Source organism: Tachysurus fulvidraco, chromosome 13 (assembly GCF_022655615.1).
Source record: "Tachysurus fulvidraco isolate hzauxx_2018 chromosome 13, HZAU_PFXX_2.0, whole genome shotgun sequence".
NCBI lineage: Eukaryota > Metazoa > Chordata > Actinopteri > Siluriformes > Bagridae > Tachysurus > Tachysurus fulvidraco.
In genome coordinates this window covers 20,155,418-20,165,640 of record NC_062530.1, presented here as the reverse complement: position 1 = coordinate 20,165,640, position 10,223 = coordinate 20,155,418, and positions in this window count along the sequence as shown.

Sequence of the window (10,223 nt, the reverse complement as noted above, 5' to 3'; positions counted from 1 at the left end):
AGCAAGGCATATGTTTGTTTAGGAAATGGTTTTATCCGTCATATCAAAGTTCAAATGAAGGCACAGAAACTTTGATACCTTTGTCAGCAAGTGCCTACTTGTTTGACTTAGGTGTTATGCACTTCCATGTTGTGAGTGGAAGTTGATTTGGGCAAGTTATAAAGAGTATTGACACACTGAAGTGGTTAAGGTGTCGGGTTTACTGACCAGAAGGTCATGAGTTTGAATCCCAGGTCTACCAGGCTGCCACTGCTGGGCCCCATGAGCAAGGCCCTTAACCCTAAATTGCTCAGTTGTATAAATTGTAAGAAATTGTAAGTCACTCTGGATAATGGTGTCTGAAATGCCATAAATGTATACAGCTTGGAGCTTTGATTACAAATGCTTTGTCACTGTTTATCAATCTATTGAAAAAATTCTTTGAAAAGATTATTGAACTTCGATGAAATTCGTCTTACATGCATGTATACATGCTATAAAAGTGGGCTGCTGATAAGACCTGTCTTTCTTAACAAGTCCAGACAGGCCAGTTTTTAAGTTTATGTATTGGAATAAAGGGGGAATAAAAATCTATATGTTATTACAACATAAAATATTCAAACCCATTGACAGAACATGAGAGACTGAGGACAGGTTTTTATTTATGTTGTTTCAGAAATATGAGTGAGGTAAGAAATCTTGGGTTTGTCAAACAGTCCTAAATGTAAACATATTGTGACTTAGCCCTGGGACAAGTTTGAAAGAGTATTTATTATTACAGCAACAGTTTAAAAAATAGGTTTGATAAATCCTTCACCAAATCTATCACTTTTTGTGTTCTTTGTCACTACTGAACCAGTTTGTTGTTAATATCACATCACCACCAGATGGCGCACATACAAAAGAAATTGAGAAATATTTGTCTTTTTGAACTGCAGTGGAATGATTGCAGCAGGGATAGCATGAGATTCATAGGCCTATTAAGCTGAACTATGTGCCTTTGGAGTAAACTGTATGTTCATATATGGTATATTTAGGTATTTATTTCCTGTACTGAAATGCAAATGCAGTGTTTCATTGCATAGTCTGCATTATGAAACAGAATTTTGCAAATAAAAAGAAATGACAAGTTGGCACTTCAGTTCTGCTGAAAATAAATGCAGAAAAGTAGTGATTAGACAAGCACTAGGTGGTCATGGAGTTTTAGGTAAGAAGCTGGATAGGTTTCAGATTGATTTAATTTTTGACATGATTACAGTATCTGCACTGCTTTTTTTTTTCACAATCACCTTCATCAAATAATTTCCAGCACCCACTTCTTCATTTCTTTTCTTATTCATTTTCATATGGTTGCATCATTTGGCATTACAGACACATAATTTAAAACCAGATGTTCAATAAGGGAACTTTTCTTTGCACATTTAGACAGGTACACAGAATGAGAGCAAACTGCAAACTCAAGACACGGACCAATCTGATAAAGCTGTTGTAATAACTGGCTATAAAGATACCATCACTGGCAAAGGTACAGGCCTTTCAGTCTTTAGATCCTTTTCAAGTCTTAATCATCAGGGAGGTTACATTCAGCTTCAGACATTTGTATCTATTTTATCATGGCCTTATTAGCTATTAATGGGTTTTCAACTCAGTTCAATAACCTCACCCCCATCTCTGACTTGTCAGGCTCTACTGCCTATAACCAGAAGAATTAATTACAATTGATTAAACTCATCTTCAAAAGAACCCGTCTCTCATCTAAAAATAATTCACAATTACTTTTTGTTCTTTAATCAGAGGTAGTTTTATCATTCCTTTGTAAAGGAAATTGTTTAACAAATGAGGATATTTTTTCCATGGTTGAATGGTTGAATGACCAGGGAACAGGAGAACCTCTCTTTAATGATTCTCTATTGAATGCCGTTTGGAAATTTAAATACTCCTTATCATAGGCATTTATAATTGGATTTTAACCAGATCTTAAGAAGGTGCCATAGTGTAACAGTGTATGGTAATTGGTCTAAATGTTTCTGTGAATAGTACAAATACAAGTCAATCTCTGTGTATGAAACAAATCATCCAATACTTAATTTGTGTCACATGAGGCCAGGCAGAATCTAAATATGTAGACAATTGAAAATCCTATATCGATATTTGCTTTTTATTCTTGGATGCAAATAGACGATTCAGGAAGAGCACATCAGCTGTAACCTATTATTTTCTTTCTTAAGGCAGGATACTGAGGACATTTTGACATGTAATTGATGGCTAATTGCTACTCTGTTTCTTTGAAACCATACTAAGGACAAAATCTCTAACACCTGTTAGAACTGATTGCTGTCTTTGTTCCATGTTGCCATCACCTAAGATTTTAATGGTAAGGACATAGAAATTACCATGTGAAATGGCTTCTATTGTTTTCTCAACTTATTTGGCATCTATAAGTAAGAATTATTTGTACAGCTCTATGAAACTCTTGTTTCTCTTCTCAATCTATTAAAAGTAAGGGATTTCAAGTGTAGTATTTGCATTTGGAATCTGTTGTTGTTGTAGGACAGCTCTTTGGACTTCATATTGAGAGATATTCTAGAAAAGCAAGCCATCGATAAGCTGAAATATCCAAACAAACCCATCAGAGAGATACCAATAACATGTGACCAAAATGAACTATTGTGTGCATTATTACAAGCAATAAAGTAAGCGTAGAAACTTAAGGATTAAAAAGGATTAAAAAGGATTGGCAAATCATGTTAAACAGTGGTGGAAGATTTTTTTCTTAGGTGAAGAAAAGCCCCATCAAACAAAAAACCACCATGAGGTAAGGGTACATGTATGAATGCTATGCAAAAGTCAACAGTCCGGAGAAGTCATTACCATAGAAAATGTAGAAGGTTTACCACAAGATGTAAACCATTGGTACAGTAAGTCATAAAAGCAGGAAGAGAAGATAAGATTTAGCTACTCTTGTATCTAAATGTTGGAACGGACAAGATGGAGAAGGAAAGTAACTGCTCATGACCCAAATCATTTCATTAACTACCTTATCTTATGGTATAGGCTTATATGAGTGCCAGTGGAATTGATTTCTATGTATTTTCAGAGGATGTGACTGCAGCAGGGATGAATTCTGAAGTATATATATCTTTATATTCAAAACACTGATGCTGGCCTACAAAGCCAAAAATGGACCAGCTCCCTCTTACCTCAAAGCCCTCATCATTCCTCGCACTGCACCCCACAACCTCCGATCTACCAGCACTGCTCGACTGGTTCCACCATCTCTCAGGGTAAGAGGCAAGTATACTACAAGACTCTTCTCTGTTCTGGCACCAAGGTGGTTGAATGAACTTCCCCTAGAGGTCCGGACAGCTGAGTCACTGGCTATTTTCAAGCGGCGGTTGAAGACCTACTTATTCAGGAAACACTTCAACTAGCACTTCTTTCCTTATCTTTTGCATTTAAAAAAAAAAAAAAAAACTTTTGACACTTTTTCATTGTAACTTTGAACAAATGTTTTAAACTCATGTCAACTTTAATCTTAAGTATGTAACCTAGTGAACCAGCATTAATGTATTCAATTTTAGAGATTTAAGCACTTATGTACGTCGCTCTGGATAAGGGCGTCTGCCAAATGCTGTAAATGTAAATGTAAATGTTTATATTATCTGCTCACATTCAGCCAAATTGGATGGTACTTCCAAAACCTTTTAGACAACGTTTCACAGTGCAGCTGAACTATAACCAGAAGTGTACTTCAAAAGCAACCCAATACTTTTTTAAAAGCAAATAAGTGCAATGTTAAATCTGATGACTAAACCTGACCTGCATCCAACTAAATATGTATTTCACTAACTGAAGGCAAAAGACACAAGTACAAGCAAGAACTGAATACAGGTGCAGTAAATAAAATATCTGACAGAGCATCACCATTGAAAAACACTACATGCCCATGGGTTCTAGACTCCAGACAGTCATTGCTTGCCAAGCATTTGCAATTTTTGTTTATATAAATTAACATTTCATAAGTTGACCTTTATCAAAAACATTCTTAAAAAGAAAGTACCAAATAGTTGCTTTGGCTAATCTGAATACTTTTGCTAACTTGACTTATCTCTCTGATAGGTTCGCTTTGATTTTTCAGCCTATTGATGGCTTGCTTCACTGCTGGTCACAGCTCTTTAGACTTCATATTGAGAATTAACAGCAACATTTTCCAAATAATAATAATCAGACAATAAAACACTTTGCAAGATTGTCCAATTTCCTTTGGCTACTTGTAATATCCTATGGGTGCCTTTTGTCAAAGTCCAAGTATTTCTGCACCTGACTGTATGTCAGGCACAAGTAATTCTCATAATCAAAGTAATCAAAAGAAAACAAATCTCTGTGGGAAGACTTTATAGACACCACACTTTCATTAACCACTGGTGTACCCGGAGCCATCATCTCAGGAATACTAGATCTGAATTAGGAATGACCCAAACAGTAGCATGGCATGATGCACACACACTCACACACTCATCCGCCGGTAAGGGTAATTTCTCTATCTATTCATATCTATTTGGGAGTATGAGAAAACTAGAGAATCCAGAGGAAACTCATGTAAAAACATGCACAAACACTATACAAAAACAGTGACAGAACTGGGGAACCAGGAACTGTGAAGCGGCAACACATAATTTGGGTGGAAATAAAAAACTGCCCTGCTGATTTGCCACCTATTTTGATAGTGTACAGTATATTCTATGTTTTGGAATATATGCATATCACACAGTGTCTTTAAGTATTAAAATAATTGAATTTATGCAGATCATGACTGTTCATTGTTTCATTATTTATTGTTTTACGTTTAATAAATGTCTTACTTTGCCATCATCAAGGTGTTATACTGACTATTGAGAGCTATGTCTGACATGCGAAGAGCCTGTTGATTAAACACAGTTCTCATTATAGAGGTTAGATTGTGGATATACCATAATTCCTTACCTAGTATCATTATTTTAGTACACGACATGTCTGCATGCAAAATATCCTGGGGTGAGCTTCAGCTCTGTGTGTGTATGTGTGTCTGTGTGTGCTCTGAAGTGCAACAATATAGTCATGGCAGTGCATTGAAATTCCTTAGCTGCCTGGAAGCAGAGAGAGAGAGAGAGAGAGAGAGAGAGAGAGAGAGAGAGAGAGAGAGAGAGAGAGAGAGAGAGAGAGAGAGAGAGAGAGAGAGAGAGAGAGAGAGAGAGAGAGAGAGAGAGGGGCCAGCCAGAAGGAGTGGGCAAGGGAGATTTATTACTTTCTGTTAATCCTCTCCTCTTTGGTGTGCTGGTCTTCCATGGCTTACTCGTTTCCCTCCAGCACTCAGTCCCCGGGTTTCCTTCAAAAGGTTTCACAGTGCTCAACCACACAAAGCCAGGGGTAGATGAAAAGGACAAGTGACCCACAGAGGGCAGCAGCACACTACAAACACTAACCTATAGCCTTGGGATGAAGTTTTTCAAATGCATTTGCCCATCTTCCCCTTTACATCTTTTCCCCTCTTTCTCAAGAGTATTCTCTTAGGCACTTGTAATTAATGAATCACTATTTACATCTAGCAGGTGCCCCCAACCAACCGCTCCTCCATCTCTCCCACCGTCTCACCTGACAGAGGAATGTGCAAAGATTGACAGATCAGCTATTTCTGCTTAACGGCTTTAATTAAAGCTAATTTAGTTTGCTGATAGCATTCTCAGCCCCCTCTGTCCATTCCAGTTAGAGACAAAATTAGGTTCCTAACATCTTGGATCAGATAAGCCTATTGGGAAGGAAGGGTTATCTAGAGACAACAAAACCTCCTGTGTTCCTATGATGCTTTGGAGTAGTTATAGATATCCTATAATGCACGATGAACTCGAGCAATTCCCAAAGGTAAATACCCAAAGCCCAGAATGGTATAGATTGCACTAAAGATTAATCCTTATTCACATTTTGTCTCACTCTCTATTTCTTTTTCCTCCACTGTTTCCCTTAGAACCAGCTTCTCACTTTGATACCTGCATTAGTGCATCTTGTTGCCAGAGCACTCACTTCACAATAGTCTTGCCTATTTATTTAGCTATGCGGAGATTAAAGCACTACCCGAATGTCCCTTTAGTGACTATCTGTTCTTTCTCTACTTAAATTTTTTTTAGTGGATGCTAGAAACAGACAGTGTAATGCTCTAACAAATAAAAGATTTAGAATCTTTTCGGGTCATTTTGTAAAATCGTTGTAAAAAGCATGACATTCACTGGCTCAAATCAGATCTTCTATTTATTTAAGCCATCTAACGTCTGACCCCAATTATCATTGTAAAAGTAATTCTTTAACCAAAGGAGGCATTTTTTAAACGTACCTAATTATGGAGTACCTGATTGCTCTGCCAAGGACATTAAACTTTGATCTGCTCCCAATTTACTACCAGATCCATTACTATGAAATAAAAATTCCACGTACGTTACAGAAAGTAGAGAATTTGTTTTCACCGCTCTGAAATTCTGAAAATTCTGCAATTTACTAGTAAACACTGCTGAGAAAAGATAAAAATCTGAACAGGAAATAGGCATCTCAGTGTGACTTTCAGCCATTCCATCAGTATAACAGGCTTGTATTCAAATTTATCATTTACAATCAACTATAGAATTTATGGCATTCTTAGGGAAAATGAACAATAAATAAAATCAACAACACAAGCAATAAGTGATGTCTTATGGATTGTATGTTATTTAACAGAAAACCTTTTTTCAAGCTTTTTTATATAGTGTCTAATATTCTGAAATTATGATCTTTGGGGTCTTCTAGAGTATTATGTTTAGCAGCAGGTCAGAGTTGGAGGAATCCCCAAAGATGATCAGTGGTGTTGTGGTCAGGTCTAAGTGCATGTCATTAAAGTTTTTCTGTGCTAACATTGCCAAACAATGTCTTGTTGGAGCTCCCTTTATGCACAGAGGCATTGTCATGGTGCAACAAGTTTGGGCTAGGCCTGTTAGTTCCAGTGGATGCAATTATAATGCATAAAGAGTAAAGTATTATTAAAAGGTATTCTAGAAAATGAATGGAAATTCCACATTATTTTAAATGTCTAAAAGTGCCCTTTCTGGATAAAGCGTTCCTTTTCCAATTGTATTTTTGGTCAACTGTTGCTTACTAATTAAGGCTCTGGGTTACTGAACAGATTAAAAGGTTAAGGTTGCTGCCATTAATGGGCCCTTGAGCAAAGCCCTTAACCCTTTCTGCTCCAGGGATGTTGTATCATGACTGACCTTGAGTTTTCACCAAAACTTGCTAACAAGCTGTGATATGCATTTAAAATCAGTTTACTGTAATGTATGTATGAAAAACATACATGAAAAGGTAGAATAATATTATATGTTTATGCAATCATTTTTGCCCGTTGAATTGTTGCCCTTGGAAGTGTTGATATGTTTGGGGGTTGATATGTTGCCTTAATCAGAACATTCCTAACATTTAATAGCCTTTCATAGAGGTATTGGGAAACAATATTGTGAAAATAATGACATCATTAAACAGCAGGGCTCTCAAGATTTGAAGACAGGCAAGGGACCCCCCCCCCAAATAAATAAATAAATAAATAAATAAATAAATAAATAAATAAATAAATAAATAAATAAAATAAAATAAAATAAAATAAAATAAAAATAGCCTCTCTAATGAATATGTTTTTTTTTTCATTGTTTGTTGCGTTAAATCTTACCCATATACAATTGTGCTATTTTTTGATTGGCTATTGTGTAGCCTCATTTTTGATTGGCTGATAAATGTCAGGCTCGACTAAGAGCTCCAGGGGAGACGCGCTTGATTCCTGCCCGGTTCCATAGAGACAGCGGTGCGGACAGATACATTTTGGGTGCTGCGGCATGTTAAATATATGATAAATAGTACGTTTTTCTGCGTGAGAAATATGATGTGTGGCGGGAGAGCGTGACAAAAGACCCAAATGAGTTGATAGCACTGAAACAGTAAAATATTTTTTTAAAACTGCCAACGGTTGGCCTATTTTATCCAAAAATGACAAGATTGGTTCATTTACATATGGCTTTGGCTTGAAATAACATTGTTTCTGGTAATGGCTCTTCATTTCTCTGTTTGTAGTTGAAGTGTTTATGTTGTGTATGAATAATTCATCTGTTACACCATGTTCTTGCTCTGTCTGGCCGAGCATGGCCCAACTTTCTTGATCTGCAGAGAAAGGTCAGTGACTCTTCTGTTTCTGAACTGTGCATTCTTCACTACATCCTTGATAATCACAAAAAGACTTTTATTTGTGAATTATAAAAGCCTCTAACATGAGAGCATTCTCTGAGGGCCATTTTGATTACTTATCCAATGCTGCCATTCAAAAAACACTTTGTCACAGTAAATGTCCCTTTGAAAGTGAGCATGAATGCTTCCTGTAATAAACAACAAGTCTGCTTCCTGCTCCTTACAACCTGTCTGGCACGACTTCACAGGCATACTTCAGTGTTTCATCAGCTGAAATTATTAAATGATTATGACTTTTTGTTCTTATTAAAGACAGAATGTAAGCAGGAGTTTCACTATCCACTATCTCCTTCTTTCTCGTTTTTCTTAGATAAGTGATACTAACCTATCATGTTCACCACTTTCTTTCAAGAAAGTACAGATATTTTAAAGCTAATATTAATTTCTCCTTTCTAACTCGTTTGGTGCAGGTATTAATTTCCTCACTGGGTTGCCAATCCGCCTACCCTATTCCTCATCTGTGGGCACCACACTGAGCCTTCCAAGAGAGAGTGTCTCCCTCTGTCAGTCTCAGCGAGAAACACTTTCATATAAATGCTAATCCAATTCAATCCATTCAGTCACTAATTCATGCACTTTTCTGATGGGGCAATGGAGAAGAGAAATTAAAAACAAGAAGCAAAAAAAGTTGCCTTGGAAAGGCAAGGTGACTGACAAACACATTTAGCTTGCATGTTATATGGGAGAAAGAAGAAAAAGAAAGAACACATTCAGCTCACTAATGCTTATTTATTTATCTATCTGCCTGTTTGTCTGTCTATATATCTACTTATCTATTAGATTCAGTTAATGTCAGTTTAAATGCGACACTGTCGAATCTGCATCCCCAGCATATGTTATGGTCCACTGATCTGCAGCAGGTCCCTGATCCATTTTCATCATAACTTTTGCGCTCATGTTCTCTCACTGATCTGATACTTTGATCATGCAGAACGACAGTACATAAGGGACTTTAGCAATGCGCTCTGCTAAAAAATGAGTTTAGAAGAAATGCAGAAGCTTGTATATCATTGAGTGTGCAGATAAAGCAAGGATAATTAACTTTTTTTGTATGCTCACAGGCAGGCGATTAGATCAGTTCAAATGTCTGGTTCTGTAAAAATTTAAGCGCAAAATGTTCCCTTGTTTTTTACTAAAGTGTTCAGGAAGGTTGAATAGTAAACGGTTATGTTAAAATGTGATAATGTTATAATCAGAAATTATCAAGACTTTTTATTCTAGATCCTGATCTTTCAGGGGCAGAACAAAAAATAAATAGCATAGTCCATTCTCATGCAGTCGTGCATAGCCAGTATATTGACAAAGTGTTTCCATGATAGTCATCCTTGATTTTTATACAAATTTAGTGGGCATTTATTCTGAATCAATGAATGAGGCAATTGGAAGTCAGTGTGAGCAAACCTTACAGTAAGTCAACAGACAGAGTCATTACCAGTAAACAGGGAGTGGCCAATCAAACAAAATAATGTAGGCAAAACCAGATCAAACACAAAGAAGTTAGAATTGCGCATGAACACGGCGACAAATACAACAACAATGTAAGGGGTTTAATAGACAGAACTGATTTGAGCTACAGTACACAGGGAACAGGTAATCTTGTGTACAGGTGAGTGTAAGAGTTAAAGTCTGCATTGGTGTTCTAAACTAGGAGTGGTTGCCCAATTTCTTATTATTTAACATGATGCCTTTACCAATTCTGACTTAACAAAATTACTGGGTAGCTAAACGTGTTTCGTTGATAAACCGCAAGTGGCAATTATCTGCATAGCTTCAGTGCAGGCACATTTGATGGCAATTGTTGTATTAAACCACATTACATGTTTTCTTTGGTTAACCATTTATACAACATTATCTCTTATGAAATCCTGAGAATTTACAATGCTAATGAACACAGATTTAAACAAATAATTGCATTCTATTATTAGAGCTAAAAGACAATAACGATCTTTAAT